Consider the following 18,905-nt stretch of genomic DNA (forward strand, 5'->3'; position numbering starts at 1 on the left):
TTCCTGTTTTATAGCTGACCCCCATTACAAGAGGAGGTACTGAATAATAATCACCACATGCAGGACTCCTGATCAACTATTCAACGTAATTATGAGGTTTATATAATAGCAGTGACAAGCCCTGGCACAAATGTAGGAATAATATTAAGGATAATTACATATAACAATGCCTAGACTTTGCTGTTAAAACTAACATCTCCATGGTATAAATAAGATGCTAAGATTTCGTTAATGTTGCTGATTTATGTAAAATAAGATAAATATAATTTAAACATGTGTAAACCTGTTGGAGGGTGTATTTACTTAGCATGTAGTTATCGATGAACAGAATTGAATCACTTAATTCAGATTACTAACCTGTCACATTAAATGCTGAATTTTTTGACATGTGTAAACTTTGACCACCAATGGATACTATCACATTTCTGCTGTATGTATCCATTAACATTCTTATATGCATTTATTCAATCAGAAATACTTTTAAATAAATAATGGGGAAGTGGAATAATTCAATGAATCATTTAAAATAGACAAGAGGAAAGTAATACAGCATAGAAAATTATACAAATGTTTCTTTGATGTATTATATATGATATGCAATTACAATTCTTTGATTTAAAGTGTTGAACATTGTTGAAATTCCCTAATATTTGCATGTTTACAGATAATATTTTAAGGATCACAAAAAACTGTTTGTGAATTAGCTTACATCACAATGTATACAACCTATATAACAACAAAATAAAATTCCTCCTGGAGGAGAAAGCATAAGATGTTTCAAGTTAGAGCAGTTAGTACAATTTGGGAAGATGTTCAAACATTCAAGAGACTGCTGGTCAGCTAGCATAAATCTCTTCTTTTACTGACTAATCGCTAAGAAAACTTCATCAAACTCTGTTCTCTTCTTCCAACCCTCTAATTCTTCCTCTCCACTATCTTGTTTTTTGTGCTAACCATGTCCAATCTTACTTCTTCGAGAACAGATAGTGTCTTACAGTAGTGAGAAGGGAAATGATATTCCCTTTTGTCCAAACAGCAAAAGGGACATTATAGATGATGCTGCAGGTTGTGTTGCTCTGTATATTCTGCAGAGCTGTCAACAATATTTAGGAATGGAAGAGCACAATGAGAACTTAAATAGCTAGAACTCACAGGTTTTAGTCTAGAGACATAGAAAGGAGCACAAATACAAAAATGCATGGGATGTATCACTTTACACGTAACTAGTCATGTGTTCAAATATCTTGTGAGGTCCAATAAATCATGGTTAATTTCTGTTTTTGAACCTTCATCTGGTTATCCCTAGATGAAAGCCAGGCTCTGAGAATAATATCAAAATCAGGATGAAGTTTGTAATGTTGGTCTGCATGCACTTTCATGTTTAAATTTCTTCAGGTTCTTATGCTCTGCAGTTTAGATTCATGATGTAAGGAATCAGCCATTCAAGTTCTGCTTCATTGGAAGGGGTACAGACATGAACATCAAAAACTTGTATATCTGATCTCCTACATTACTTTCACTTTAAGTTCTTTCATAAGTTGGTTGGTTGAGTTTTGCAGTTCATGCATTAGGAGGGGAGTATTGTCATGATCACCAACTATTTTAGTTTATTAAAATGAAATTCATTTTATTATATTTATTATTAGCTTATATTGTATTCATGTTGAGTGTTCTATCTAATAATGCTTTGCCATTGCAGCGTGACCACTGAGAATATGTTTTTTGGTGATGTATCAGATTCCATCTTATTTGTAAATGAGGGATTGCAGAAATATACAATCTGTCCATCCATCCATCCATCCATTATCCAACCCGCTATATCCTAACTACAGGGTCACAGGGTCTGCTGGAGCTAATCCCAGCCAACACAGGCCGCAAGGCAGGAAACAAACCCCGGGCAGGGCATGCATACACACACACACACACACATACCAAGCACACATTGGGGACAATTTAGAATTGCCAATGCACCTAACCTGCATGTCTTTGGACTGTGGGAGGAAACCGGAGTACCCGGAGGAAAACAATCTGTCCTTTAAGTAAAAATAATAAAAAAGAAAAAACTCTCTTAAAGTAATAGAAATAAATGAATTGTGTTTTATATTGGGTGGCACAGTGGTACTTTGGGTAGCAATGTGCTTCTTGAATCCAATATTCTGGGTTCAAATACTGTGCAAGGTTGTTACCCATGTGAAGTTTACATGTTTTCTCAATGTTTTTGTCTGATTTACTCTAGTGTTAGTTAGTAATTCCAAACTGGTCTCTGGATAAGAGTGGGTACCTGCATGAGTGGGCCCAGAATCAAAATTCATCAATTAGTAAACTCCTATTTATGAACTGAATCTAGGTAAACTAATTAGTTCTGGGTTACATTTCTCAACCTCCTATGATTTTGTTGTTTCACAAAACAAGACATTTACATTTGATAAACCTTAATTAGTCTTTCTCTCCCTATAGCCACCTCTCTCCTTCATTCATTGGTGAAGAGTCCTATCTTCAGTTCAAAATGTCATTCTCACAAGGCTTTACATTCCTGTTTATGATGTTTGCTAGTAATTCCAGAAGTAGCTATTGTCACAAAAATCACAAAGAGTCATAGAAAGGTTTGGGGCAGCCACCTGTGTAATTTGGTTTCCTGGCTGCAAATCATTTCTTTTAAATGATTGCACTGCTGTGCACAAAACCGAGTCCAAAACAGAACTGAGGGAATAGGGAAAAGGTGGAGGCTTTTAAAGGGGAAGACAGGAAGTGAAGTCAAAGGGGTCAGGCTCATGACTGTCTTCTGACATTGGTGCGAGCCCGGACTTGACATTACAGGGGCCGGAGCTGGCAAGGTCTCCTTCCATTGGCTCGGTCCCAGAAGTGACGTCCCAAAGACCAGGTGGGATCTCCCGTGAATGGTCTGCAGGCAAGGGAGAAAAAGAGTCAGTGCACTCTGCCACATACTGGTATGTCTCGGAACTGCCCTTACTCAAGCCCTTTAGCTGCCTCCCATGCACATATGTGTGACACTATTTAACTATATTTTAGCAAAAAGGCATGCGTTTTGCACATTTCAAGCATATGACTGGATAACTGACATGTTGATTATTCAGCATGAGTAACTTGAGATTTTCATTATTTTCTTTTTTCATCCTTCACATCATTTGCCATTGTCCAACACTGGTCATTATTGACTTTGATTATGTCATCATTTTTTTTCTCTGCACTCTGCATGAAAACATGAGATTAACATTTTTTTCGATTACCAGTGCAAAGTACATGGGGTAAATAACATATACAAAATATCATTTTTGCATAAATACTGTTACTGTTAATTTTTCAAGCTTACAACAAAATCCACAGCATTTATTTAACTAAGCTCAGCACTAGTGTTGTGGGTCCTATGGTTTCTTCTTTCAGACTAATGTAGGCTTTCCTCATCTACCAAGACGTATTTGGCTCAAATAGGCTACATATTTAGGCACTTTGCTCAACAAACTACTGTTAACAATTATTATTTCAATATATTGAATGAAATCTTTACCAGAGTAATTTTATATAGAGAACTAGATAAGACCAGTTCAACTTAAAGTATTTACATCTATGTTGTACCTACATTTCCTGCAAAACCTCTTCCCAGCCTGACGTTAACAAGAGTAGCCTCAGGCTTTTTCACCAAAGAAACTAAAATCTAAACACTTGATGCACATTCATCTGTCAAAAAGTTTCTTTAATACTGTTGTAATAAAGAGACCACACAAACATAAAGGTTTGGGGTTTTCCGGCCCCATATACTGTAACAAGATGAGTCAAAGTAGATTTGTACATTAATTGTAGGTTCTAACAAAGACTGCCCAAATGGCGGAATGGGGGAAGATTTATGATGAGGGACCGGAAATGAAGAGTGATGCATGCTGGGAAGGAACCGAGATGAATTCTGGGATTGATTACGTCATCAGGACTCGACAGAGGGAGGGAGGAAGTTGAGATGCAGAATCAGGAAATGGTAGCAGGATCATGGCGGTGGTGCATCTTTCTTTCTGTAGGATAAAAGAGAGAGAGGTTAGTACTCCACCAATCTCCTCTGGCATGTGCTTTCATGCTCCCGTTTAGGTCCTTCCGAGGCCCCCTACTCGCACGTGCGTGACACTGTATAGGGAAACACTGACATTAGTTTATTTATCACGAAATGTAATAAACAGATAGATAAATAAATAAAAAGACAGAAATGATAGATGTACTGTATCACACAAAAGATATAGTGAAAAGCACTTTTACTGCTACAGTTGCTTATTCTAAAGTTCTCTTTGCTCTGCAGTAACTGTATACATAGCCTATTTTGATGTCTACATGTAGTCTTTTTAATTTAATTTCACAATAATAGCTAAAAATAACTACCCTGTAGGTACATGGGAAGTGTAATCTAAAGAATCTGATGAGTGTGAAGTAGCAAAGCCCAGTGCCATGGACAATCTCCGCAGAGTATAGACGCAACTTCTTAAAATACGGCACTACAGCAAGATGCAACTTGTTGTAAAATCTTCAGCAACTTCTGCATTACCTATGTATCAGTATTTGATCTACGTTAGTGTGGTTCCAGACAAACAGCTTAGTGCTTTTATTAGTACTAATATTTGCTTCCAAGCAAGAGTTGTGGCCCTGTAGGTGTGGAGTTTGCATGGTTTACATGTTTTCAAAGATCTGTATTTTACTGTAGGTTAATTGGCAACGCACAGTGTACGTCCCTTTGTCCTCTCTGTATGAGATGACTCTTCAGTGACTCTGTGGCCTGTTTGTAACCTTACATCCAGCAATCCTAAACTGGATTAAGCACATTTGTGATGTTAAATTATGACTGACTGACTGATTAGGGTAAGCAAGAAATGAGACCTTGAACACATTATAAAATAAGCAGAATTGAAGGCAATAGAAGGATGAAGAAAGTTTGTTATCACTTAAAACAGAAATAAATATCACAATTCACCAGACAAGATTGATCAGTCACAAAGAATAGAAAGTGTATTAGCAACCAAAGCAGATTGGCTGTTTCAAGAGGTAAATTACACTGATACCATTCCTAAACAGACAATTATTACTGATTACACCTTTGACAATGTCAGCAGAAATTGATCCAGATCATGTGTGATCCTTTTGAGGTATTAACATGTGTGTGTAATCACCCTTTCCATTTCTTTTTGCCACTGAGTGTATCAGAAAAAAGATACAAAACAGAAATCAAAGAATACAGGGGTGCACAGACACAGCTGGAAAACCTGATCTATGCAGACAGTAAAACTCTTCATTACATAACCTCTAAAGTGTGTAAAGATAGGAAATTGCTTTCAAAAATTCCATCAGCACACCTCAAACACAACATCTATCAAGAAAACCCAAAAACCTTCAGTTTTGCTCTAAATAAAAACATCCATTTACTGTCAAAGGGGAACCACTGGAGGTGTCGCAAAGCTTTCATCTCCCTAAGGAACACATGGAGAACATCAAAAAGCTAATCGTAAACCTAAATATGAGTTCATTACTATATATAAAAAATATTTGTTTTAAATACTGAAAGCATAAATTCAAGATAATCGTGACAAAAGCAAGTGTCTGCAAAAGAATGTTTAATCTCCAGTCTCCATGACTTGTGAGAAAAGTTCCAGAAGGCATTCATTACAAGAATGTAAGGAAACAAATGTTGATATTAATCAGACATATTCTCTGCTAAGCCAATCATGTCAGAAACAGTTATTAATAACTATAAACCAAAGGAAGGCACCCAAAAACACCTCATACTGAGAGACAGAGTCAGAAGTAAAGAATTACAAAGTGGAGCTGAGTAAGCTGGAGAGCACAGGTTGGAACGGCTTGAGATGGAGAAAAGCTGTTCATGGTGTTTGCTCCAATACAGAGTAATGAACCTAAGGAAGGAACAATTGAACAAAGAAACTTGTATTATGTAAACATTTTGAATATGTTAAATATTGGTTGTTTATATAAAGTCCCTATAATAGATTACCATCCCTTTCAATGTCTAACCTTGAATTATAGCCATTTGTGTGAAATGTATATCAAAAATGTAGAAATAAAGCCACTGCTGCATTCCTCAGAGTTTTCAAAATGCCTGTTTAGTCTGAAATGAGTCATTATTAATCACTTTTATGGATATGATTAAAAAATCTGTCCATTCATTTCCTGCATGTACTTTATACCTGTTGGAATTTGTGTGAAATTGTTAGTGAAACAGAGCCAAAGAATTTGGTGAATAAATAAGTACATTTTTTTTAAATCTGAAAATCCTTTGAATCTAACCAGGTCAAAATGTAAACCTCTAGGCAATGAAAAAAAGCACCTTGTCAGAGTTAAATTCAGGCTAGTCTACGGGCCTTTACTTTGTGTTTTGCTTGAACTTGAGCTAATTCTAAATTAAAACTCCCAGTGGTTGATAGAAACCATTGTCACTGTTGGATCCATTCTGTATAGCCTTTCAAATCATATGCAGTATTTACTGTTTTAGTTTTAATTTGATTAAAATGTAACATGCTCACATAAATTAGTTTTTAATGTATTTATCATAAGATACAAAAAATCTACTGTATTATACTAGTGAGTACATTTTATTTTAAAATCACCTCTTTATACTGTATACATGTTGAAACTATGATACAAGGATAATCTGTGAATTCAGTTTTTGATAATGTTGTGCTTTCTCTTATGTTAGAGATGTGATAGATCTTACGCATTATTAATATAAAATCCTAATGTGAATTAATCTTATCTAGATATTCCCAATAGCATTCATATCTTGCCAGGGCAAGAGCTGCCATGCATGTTTTACCTTTCTGTGATAATGTGATTGCAGAGGTGTGGTAAGCAACTTCACCATTTTATGGTCACTTTTTCTCTCTTGAGATCTAGATTGCTATTTCCTCAGGTTCAGTTTTCTTCACTCTTGCTGTGTCAGTCTCTGTTTTTTCTTTTTTTTCACTTGCACAGCCCTTTATGCTTTAGCCCTTTTTTGTTATTCCCAGTCTGCATCCTTGCCATTCTCCTTTGTGTTGTGTTGTGGAGTTTCTGCATCATTTTCGCATCCACAGTCCAGGTTTCACACATCCCTTTTGTAATATTTAATTAGAATAAAACTAATTATCAAGTAGGAACCTTAATTTTATTCCAGTCTCTCAAGCTTACAGCAAAGGCACAAACTAAATAGCTTATTTTTTAACTGCAATGGGGGTGGGGCCAAGCCCTGAAATTAATTGTGCAAACCTGTTATAACATAAACCTTGCAGGAAAAAGACTTGACGAACAAAAAAAAAAAAAAGGCATATGTGAATATTCATTGCAGAGTAAGTCTTGGATTTTTTCTTCATATACACCTTTGTTTGAAATTGCTACAAGATAGTCACCATCAGTGCTAAAAGAAAGTCTTTTTGCTAGTTTTGTAGACTTTCAAAAATATGATTTTTCAAATGTAGTTAATATTTTCCATTACATAACTTTCCTACAATTTTTGCTTTAATATGTGAGTCAAATTCTGAAAAATGAGTTAGAAAAGATTTAACACAGTAACAAATATATCCCATCCCGTTCCCATAAAAAAATAAGACCTTCCACGTACAGTACTGTATTAAAAATGACAAACTCAGCTTAAAGGATTAGCTTGTTATTTTAACTTTTAATAAGTCAAACGTATTTTTTACAATCATAATGTATATTAATTTGCCATATGAAACTGAGTTCTAAAAGGCTTTTTAAAATAAATTTTATTATTAATTATACAATTATACAATTGATTGTTCTTGCAGTTTACAATAGGGCTTCAGAGTACATGGATTCTTAGATAATAGAAAAAACCTTAAAACTTACCAAATGCGTCCAATTTTATTGAGTATTTATCCACATCCTAAGATTACACAAATATTTCAGACAAAATATTAATATTGGTTAAGAGCCAATTCATACCTGAGCATTGAAAAGTTTTGCTGCTTATTTGCCATAATTCAAGTTTTTTATGTGTTTTGCAAGCATTTTTTAGACATTTTTTCATGCATTTTTCAAGTGTTTTTCAAGGGCCTTTCAAGCATTTTTCAAGTGTTTTCAAGGAAGTGCTTTACAGAGAAAATAGGACTGGCATCCTTTACTTTTACAATTTTGTGGGTTGTGAGATGTTTTAGCGTTGTGAGACTGTTGTGTTTCCAGAATGTCTTTTTCTATAACTTTATTGATTTTAACCACACCAATTGCAGTACGGAAGAGTAGGTGTTATTAGCGACATGAGCACAGATATTGGGTTCAGGATTACACACTGGTGTTGATAAGCATTGATGTACAGTAAAAGTGTTGCTATGATACTTATCCCCAACACACACAAAAAAGAAATCATTACGTTATTCCGCAAAATAGATTTCAGCTGCAGTTGGTATAACATACATAGCGAGTAAACAAGTAAAAAAACAATTAACAGACATTATGTTCTTAGCCTCGCAGTTAGGAGACCCAGGTTTACTTCCCGGGTTCTCCCTGCATTGAGTTTACATGTTCTCCCCGTGTCTGCGTGGGTTTCCTCCGGGTACTCCAGTTTCCTCCCACAGTCCAAAGACATGCAGGTTAAGTGCATTGGTGATCCTAAATTGTCCCTAGGGTGTGCTTGGTGTGTGTGTGTGCCCTGCCCGAGGTTTGTTTCCTGTCTTGAGCCCTGTGTTAGCTGGGACTGGTCCCAGCAAACCCTCGTGACACTGTAGTTAGGATATAGTGGGTTGGATAATGGATGGATGGATTATGTTCATATATATTTAGTCCTGCAAATTTAATTAACCAAATTAGTATGACAGGAAGCCAGTGACTTTTCCAGCAGCACCGAGTATAAGGAAAAAAGCAAGTGTGTGCTACGTGCAATCCTTTAACTGTAACCTATTAATAAAGTGATACTTTACTTTTAATTCTAATATTTGCTATAGATATTTTGAAACAGTGTAGTGTAATATTCATAATCAGGGATGGGACTGTCGATGAAAAAAGGGGAAGGATGTTATTTACTAAATAACACATGAGAGAGTAAACTTCTGTTGTTAAATAAGAACTGTTACTGGCACATTTCTAGTATTCAGTGTTAAAACAGGTAGTAATCTTCAGTTAAGCACATTTACTAATACCAATCAAGCCAGAAGTGGTCAGGCAGAGCATATAAACCCCATGCATTGGGAACTGTGAGGTAGGAATGACAGCTTTGCACAACCACTCCACTTACATGCTAAAACATCTTAACAAAATTGACTAAACTTTAGCTTGAGTAAAACTAAATGTATTTGATACCCTTTATTAATTCCCTTTGGAGGTCTGAGTACAGGGTCTACCATTGTAAGGCACCACTAAAGGAACTTTCAGGTTAAGGGCCTTGATCAAGCACCCAACCGATTAGGGTTCCAGACAACGGTGCAGATCCCAAGCCTCAGAGCCACCACTCCTGTAATTCCTGTAAAACTATTATACCTATAACCTTTCCACAGTTCTATTCACAATGGGCTGAGGTGTCATTCACTGTACTCGGGTCCCAATCCAGGTGGATTGTCATGTGGTGGGGGAGGCCACATGCTACTAGCCCATGTTCTCAACCTCTCTCGTGTCACAACATTCAAAGCTGTGTTCACTCTTGACCTCTCCGACAATAGCTGTCACTACTCACTAGGCGACTGAAGGATGAAAGTGTACAATGATACTGGCATTTTTTTTCACTATTAGTTAGCTGCTTCTGCCTTTTAGGAAATCCAGGATTAACTTTAAGGTTAAGTTAAATTTTAGAAAATTTAAAATTCAAGACCATCTTATGGGGAACAACTATATCAAATAGAAAGCTTCACTGAATAAATGATATCTTGACATAAATATCTCACATGCCAAATGGCTCAAAAATAAACTGAAAATTGAAAGTATTCACATTATAAACCAACCAGATAATCTGATATACCAAATGGAGTGAGTCTGTGTAGGATTTAATAGTGCAATTTATGTGAACAATTACTACCATTTTTAGACAGTCCATCAACAAAGAAGTAAGTGCCTTTGGGAGTAAATGATTTTGATTACTTTTCCTGGGCAATGGCACAATGGTGGTTTTCTTAAAAACACTTGGGGTAAGTAGAATGGGCCTTTAAAATGCTGGAAATATTTATGAACAAAGTAGATGCAACAGAAGGTTTGATTGTTTGCGTTTTAAAACAGGCATACAATTTATTCATCACATCAGTTCTGGCATTCCATTTGCCTTTAGTGATAGCTCACACACTCTATCCTGGTACTATTAATCATTTTCCATGAGTTTTATTTCCAGTTTGTCAGTCCGTCTCTTAAATTTTTTTGTTTGATAGTCTTCTCCAGTTAGTAAAGTCAATTACTCAATAATTTACGTGCTTTTATTCCGGAAGCACTAAGGCTTTAGAAAGACTACTGTAGTGATTCTAGATACTTGGTGTTCTACCAACAACAGCTACACTTTCAGGTAAATATTTCCTGGTTACCTGCTATAGCTGCCATGCCAACAAATAGTTCAATTACACAGGAAGTTCCATTGGAGTAAATAAATGGTTCATATAAACTGGTGAGTACTGAACTTTTAGGATTAAGCAAGAATTACAGGACAACAAATTCCTGGGAGACAAGAAATTCATAAGATGCCTTCAAAACATTTTTTTAGATCAGTTGTTTATTGAGTATTTCCAGTTAGGGAAATTGAGCAGAGCTGTATGAAACATTTTTAACAGAACCCATTCCCAGATAATGTCCACCTCCCCCTACATCCCCAACTCACCAGACATCCAGGATTTAAAGGAACTTTCTCTATATCAAACCTGAGCCCCCAAAGATTTGTGGTATGAATAGTGGCTGCTGCACCACAAGATCACACTATTTCGAAATATCTATAGCAAAAATCTAAATTAAAACTATACAGATACATTATTTATAGGTTTTTGTTACTGGATGTGTGGTGGGCTGGTACCCTGCCCAGGGTTTGTTTCCTGCCTTACGCACTGTGTTGGCTGGGATTGGCTCCAGCAGACCCCCGTGGCCCTGTGTTCGGATTCAGCGGGTTGGAAAATGGATGGATGGATGGATAATGGATGGATGTTACTGGATTGCATGCAGCAATCTCTTTACTGACTGGCTGTGCGACTGAGCCCTGCCAAGAGCCATTGTACTGTCAACCATTTCTGCTTCTTGAGTTACTCCCAGTACTGCTGTGATAATCACTGACTCCTTCTGACCCTAAGCTGGGTGGATTGATTTTAAGCCTTAGCATATTCAGGATTAAATATGTACCTATAACATCTGTTCAATTCCTGTCATTTGATTGCTTCAAAGTTAAGTCTATATTTTTACAAAATAACTAAGTAATTTGGTTTTATACTTGTGTGAATAAGTTTCTGTAAATACTATAATACATACTCTATCAATGTAATTACATGCTTATCAAATTCTGCCTTGGTTCTTCATAGAGTGTTCATAATTGTCCTCTAGACTCCATTTGCTGAAGAACTGGGTGAAGCCAATATCTGCACTCCCAATACTGACAACACCTCTTCTTTGGTAGTGTGATCTCCAGAATTAAAAGCACTGAAGTTATAGAAGACTTTCTGGAGACACATGAATCTCATAACACTAGAACACTTCACAACCTACAAAATGGTGACAGAAAAGTATGTAAATCATATTCATTTCAAGTTTTTGATCATAAGAGAAAAACAATTCCTAAATCACATCAACCACCTTAATAAAAGGACAATTGTCTGTGTGCATGTGTCTGTGTATCTGTGTGTGCCTCTGGTTGCTATGACTCTGTTATATCCCATTTGGCTTGGGATTCGAAAAAGCAGTGCTAATTCTTGTGATGTGCCATGTGTTGGAATAAAGACGCAATGTATTCTTTTACTACACACATTAAAAAATACAATCCAATAGATGGTGCATTTCCTCCCACAGTCCAAAGACATGCAGGTTAGGTGCATTGGCGATCCTAAATTTTCCCTAGTGTGTGCTTGGTGAGTGTGTGTGCCCTGCGGTGGGCTGACATCTTGCCTGGGGTTTGTTTTCTGCCTTGTGCCCTGTGTTGGCTGGGACTGGCTCCAGCAGAACCCCGTGACCCTGTAGTTAGGATATGTCGGGTTGGATAATGGATGGATGGATAGATGGTGCACTGCAAAGGTAAACAATTAATATTCTGAGGTCTGAGTTAATTATTTAGATTTCAATATGTCTTAGATGAATAACACAGCTAGTTCTTATTTAAAAAGGCTAATAAGATTTAACTGAACAATTACATAAAAAGAAAGTTGTGAATGCAATTACAGAGTTTATCAATGCAGTCAAAACTAAAGTTAAGAGAATTCTAATAAATAACTAACATACTTAAGCAGTACTGTAAGACTTTAAACACATTTAAGTGTTATGGAAGTGAGTGTTATGCCAAAAATGTCCTGAATAAACACAGATGCCTCATGAAATATTGGGTCATCATGTCCTGCATATAAAAGATGGTGGTGCTCAGTCTCATACATGCACTGAACCTTCTTTTTTTAATTTTTGAACTTTCATGTTAGTGGTATTGGATGGTAGAAAAATCAAACAGACTTTTAGCATTTAAACCAATTGCAAAAATATAAATCTTTGGTAAGCATGTGAGGAGTTTGTGGCAGATCAGTGTAGATACAAGTTTTTAAAAACATAGTATCTCAGGCATGCAAGTGTATGTGAGTGCAAGCAAGAAAAGGCGTGCAATCACAGAGAACTAAATGGGAGTATTGGCCAGTTGTTATTATTATGCACATGTGCAATCAGTGCACCCATCCCTAATTAACGCTCTGTGCTTCATGTAGGCAAGCACCTACACTCGTAGAGCTATAGAACAGTCTGAGTCGTTTAGTGAAGGGAGAAAAAAGGAAGGACAACAACAAGAGGAGATGTCGGAGCTGCCTCACAGCAGAGTGAAGAGAGTATTGTCACAGGGCGGATCAAACCTGCAGAGTGAAAGGTGATATGGTGGAAACAAAAGTAGGTGGCAGGTAGTGGTAGTTGAGCTCTGTGAGTACCAATGGAGACGACTAGGACAAGAGCCCTAAAGAAAACTGTGTTCATCGGTGACTTGGCCTCGCTGAGTAAACCTGGAGGGTGAGCAGGGGAGACAGAGAGACAGAGAAAGGTAATAAACGCGCTTGGACAAGATGGGAGAAAGATGAATCATGGTCTAACATTTTCTCCTGATTGTAGCTATTTATGAACTTAGATCTATTTATTGAATATATACCTATTCATTGCACTACTTTTATGGATCATTATTGAAGAATATTTATTGCACTGCACTTTCAACACTGTGTGTTGCCTTTTACTATGAGTAAACTTGCACTTTTGCACCTTTAAACTTGGTATTCTGTCATTTGCCCTTATTCATCTAGGTTATGAACTACTGATGCTTTGATAATTGGGCGATGCAGCCAGGAACAATACACGGGAGGCTACCCCAAACCTTTTTTTTGTGTGAACACATGAAAAAGAATACTTTAATATAAACATAGTATTTTTTACATTATTTTTTATTATTTCTCTGATGCCTGTATCCAATTGGAGCACAGGCAGGTGAAGTGACTTGCTCATGGTCACACAGTATCAGGAGTTTGAAGTCCAAAGCTTTAACCACTATGCCACATTATATATGTCCTATCCAGGGATTGTGGGAACTTTTTGTGCCCAATGTTTTCTGGAATAGGCTCGAGCTCACCTGTGGCTCTGCCCTGGATAAGTGGGTTAAAAAGGTGGATGTACTATATACAGTATATATATATATATATACTGTATATATATTAGAGTGGTCCAAAAATGTTTTATTATTTATTATATCTGCGGTGGGCTGGCATCCTGCCCTGGGTTTGTTTCCTGCCTTGCGCCCTGTGTTGGCTGGGATTGGTTCCAGCAGACCCCCTTGACCCTGTAGTTAGGATATAGCGGGTAGGATAATGGATGGATCTGATATAACAGTCTACGCATGGAAGTGTGTGTGTCTTTCTGCCCGGCCCAGAAGTGTGAGGCTACAGCATGAAGGTGAAAGAGCCAGCAAGGCGTCCCCAAGTTAACAAGTCAGAAGAAAAAAGAAGGAGGAGGTCTACAGCATGAAGCTGAAAGAAAACGACTCCGTTGCCAAAGTGAAATCGGCGACGATAGACAAACTTGCTTAGCCGCTAATACACAAGCAAGGAAAGCACATCGGCAAAACGAAACCTTCGAGGAGAGAGAAACTCACTTAGCCGCTAATAGACAAGGGGCTGGCGAGCACATCCACAAAATAAATTTCCGACTCTGCATCTCACGTTTTTTTCTAACAATTTCAATAGTTTCTAGGAGCCCGGGCTTTTTACAGCACAGACTTACACAGCTAGAATTTTTACAAACATGAATCTCACACCACTGTGTGTTTATGTAAACTTAATACGAACAGACAATGTCCAACTAATTACACAGCAAAATCAAAAGAATGAGTAGCTGGTTATGAAGTGAATTGAAATGTAAAACAGAATTTGAAGAACACTGATAAAGAAACAAACCATTTGAATTCTGACACACATGTAAATCTTACTTTTATTTTTAAGCTCATTTTGTAACATCCATCCATCCATCCATTATCCAACCTGCTATATCCTAAGTACAGGGTCACGGGGGTCTGCTGGAGCCAATCCCAGCCAACACAGGACGCAAGGCAGGAAACAAACCCCGTGCAGGGTGCCAGCCAACCGCAGGGCACACACACCCTCGCACCAAACCCACACTAGGGACAATTTAGGATCACCAATGTACCTAATCTGCATGTCTTTGGACTGTGGGAGGAAACCGGAGCACCCAGAGGAAACCCACGCAGATATGGAGAGAACATGTAATCTCCACGCAGGGAGGACCTGGGAAGCGAACCCTGGTCTATTTTGTAACATTATTTTCATATTTTTTTATTCGTGTGTTGCCATTTTGGTTTTTTGTTTCACTTATAGGCGATCCCATTTTGTGATGTTTTGGCCAATGTTCCTTCTAAAGACTGGGCTGGTTGAGTAAAAAACATTTTTATACAAAAAGTTTAGCTAAATTACCCTGTGAACACTACTTCATATTATGAAATCTATCTTCTTCTTCAAGTGTAATAATTTCTATGCATTACAAAATACAATTGAAAATGTATTTATTAAGTGACATATTTATTTACACTACTGTAGATATAATTAATTAATGTATTTAATCCATTAATGTGAAAAGGTATGCCCTGAATTTGTATCGTTGGCCATGGGAGATGTTTACTGTCATGTTTCCATGAAGAACGGAGATAAACTTTCTTGTGCTATGGGCTTCAGTGGGGAGAAGCAGGAGCCAACTCTGAACAGCAACAAACAATAATAAAATATTAATGAAGAAAATCTCAAATTACTCATATTGTATGAACTACATTACAGTTATACAGTCGTATGCTCACAATATTCCAAATACATGTATTTTTTTTTTTGCTAAAATATTGTTAAATAATAAATATTTCTGTAAAATGAGACTAGTGCTGGAAAGTGAACACATTCAAACAAAACCTTACTTTTGAATTAAAGTTTTGTGTCTCACCTCAATCATTGGTTAAAAACCCTATATAGCTATATAATGTATTTTTATATAGTGCACTTGATCACCGAAGACAGGTGCAGAGCACTACATATGCTACCAACCGTACAACCATTAGTTAATATAATGCGTTTATGATTTTGGGGTTTACCTTTTATAAAATACAGATCTTTCTAGTGTAGTATACATGTGTCCGCTTACAGTAGCAGAAAGCCAACATGTAGAACAAAGGCTAATGACTTGAGAAAATCAATACAAAATGACAGTTATTTACACATATAAAGTGAAATTTTAAAAAAGAAACACACAGCAAAACTGTTCCAGTTTGAAATTAGTAACACCTTTTTTAGAATGTTTGTATTTGTAAACAAGTGCATGAGTAAATGCTCATCAGTAATCCTGGTATGATGTGACACAAGATGGCAATTTGTGGAATTAAATATATATTCATGTATATGAAGTTTTCTAAATGCAGATGAGCATGGCTTAAGAAATCAGTAATTAATTTTGTTTGACCCAATACTGGAATTCTTTGGGAAAGCTGTCAGAAAAAGAAAGAGGCCAGAGAAAAGAAGCAAAACTGTGTAACAATGCAATTAAACTCTTGTAATGAGGTCAGGCAACAGACTCTGTGCAACTGATATCATTACAGCAGCAGAGTGGCCTTCTACAGCAGCCCTAATTTTTAATGGATGACTCTGTTTGTCCCTTTCTCTAGCACTGTACTTTTGCAATGCTGACCCTAGTATGGCAACATCACAGAGAACTTCACAGAGTTTGACAACTGTTGTTGCCACTGACTTGGTGTAGAGCTAGCTAGTTGGCCAGGTTATCTATAACAAGTAGTGGGGTGGCATAATAAGCGCAGATGGTTTATATCAAAGTAGTGAATTCTTTGAATAAAATGTACATAGATAAATTCTAATCTAGTCACTATATGATAATTAATTTTCATTATTTGATATAATAAACATCTGAACATGGATTTTTGAGTAAAGCACTATTACCAAAATCATTCTTAAAATTGTGATTATCCCAGATGACATTTGTGATGGTTGTTCATTCAATGTTTTCTGTCAAGACCAGTACAAATAATATACATGTATATGTAAACAATAAATGAAGAAATATTAAACTTTAGATTACATTGAGTTTTTTATTGAAAAACTAAAAATATGATCTATTTTTAAATATATTATTTACTTCATCTATCTATCTATCTATCTATCTATCTATCTATCTATCTATCTATCTATCTATCTATCTATCTATACAGTATGTATATATTTATACTAGCTGTGTAAGCCCGTGGTGTAAAAAGCACGGGGTCCTAGGAAGTATTGTAATCGTCAGAAAAGAAACTGAAATGTAGAAATGTCAGTTAATTGAAAGGAACTACTCTGGGCATCTCTCTCATAGGAGGTTTTATTTTGCTGATGTGCTCGCATCGTTTGTGCATTAGCAGCTACGCGACTGTCTTTCTTCAAAGGTTTTCTTTTGCCTGCATACTCACCTCGCTTGTGTATTAGTGGCGGGAGGTAAAGTAAAAGAGATACCATTTTGCCGACATGCTTACCTCGCTTCTGAATAAGCTGCTAAGCGAGTGACTCTTCGGACATTTCACTTTGCCGACGTGCTGGCTTCGTTTGTGTATCCTTGAAGATGGAGCCCTTACCCCGACTCCACTTCTCACTTCCGGGCCGTTTATATATAACATATACATATGTATATAGATCAGACTTTACATTTTTTATTTTCAATTAACATTTCACTTGATTTTAAGCTTCATATCCCTCAAGTCAAATTTCCTCCCAAGTTTCCGGAGTCATATTGTGCACTATTAAAACAACACTCTGTTACTCTGTAGCGATTTCATTGTGTGTACTATTTCTTAACCAATACATGGTACAACATCTAACAATGTAAGGCAAATACAGAACTCATTTTCTAAACTTGTCACATCATACAATCTATAATGTTACAAAGACAAAGATCAGAGTTTTGACATTTTTCTCATGTTTAGACAATCATACATGCAAATATTCTTAATAAATATTATCTGCTGGTGCTCTTCATAGAGCTCTTAATGTTAAGTTCAAAGGTGGGTTTATGCAAGAATGTTTGTAGCAGTTCTACCTAAGTATGAACATTTTGAAAAGTAATTTGAAATGTTTTAAGTTAAGAGTTCTCCTGAATATTCCAAACTTTGCAGTTAATAATGCTTTAGGAAACTATATAACCAATCCCATTTTCATCATACTTATTCCATCTGATAGCAAAGATGTTAATTTATTGTAGGCATGAAAAATTTCATAATTGTATTTTAGTATAAAAAATAGAAGACCGTGTCATTTCTATCTGTGCCGTGTTCAATTAATAAACAGCTACCTATTAGTATGATCTACAGTGTATGTTGTAGCCATTCCCATGGCCCCAAATCCTAATGCAAGTCCCCAGTCCAGCCACTGTTTATTTTAAAGGGTATACCTTAAACAGATTGTGTCCACAATCCCCAATTCACAATCAGAATATAACTGTTGTATTTCTTTTTAACTCCTTTACTCTTCCCCAGGGCAAGTTTCCCCCTTCTCCCCTTCTGACTCCAACTTAATGGAAGAGGCAGAGCAGCTTCTTTTATTCCAGACCCGAGAGCACTTCCAGTGCCACAACATTGCAAAAAGAATGCAATTTGGGTCAAGTGCAAGTAGCCTCCCAGAACCTCCCCCTGGCGGCACCCAAGGAACTCAACAGGGTTGTACATTGGGATTCCATAATTTAGCCCTGTGGGTGTGCAGATGGGATATCCATCAGATGAATGCTACTACATATTGTGCTGAGGAAAACACATGACCCTAGGAGTCAGTGCTCTTCCATCCTTCTATTATAAATGCCCTCCAGCCAGACAGGATGCCAGTCCACCCATGTCCTCTATGACTATATATATTGTGAGGAACGGCCGGGACCCATGCCTGGCCGGGATGCCCCTTCAACACTGGATCCGAGGGAGCAGCCATGGGATACACTCTATGTCCCCAGAATGTGTGGTGGAAGTCCTCATGGGTTACATCGGGGCCACAGGCGTGGGACTTCAGGGCTCAGACCTGTTGGGCTCTGTGGCCACCACCTGGAGGAGCTGCACAGCTTAACGAGCCTCTGTGGGCTGGAATGCAGCCATAGCCGGAAGTGCAGCCTAATTAGGCCAATTACCACCTGGAGCATTTCCAGGTGGGCTACAAAAGGAGCCTGCAGCCACTACTCAAGGCGCCAGAGTCGGGAGGAGGTTGAGGACGAAG

This window comes from Polypterus senegalus, chromosome 12 (assembly GCF_016835505.1).
Source record: "Polypterus senegalus isolate Bchr_013 chromosome 12, ASM1683550v1, whole genome shotgun sequence".
Taxonomy (NCBI): Eukaryota; Metazoa; Chordata; class Cladistia; order Polypteriformes; family Polypteridae; genus Polypterus; species Polypterus senegalus.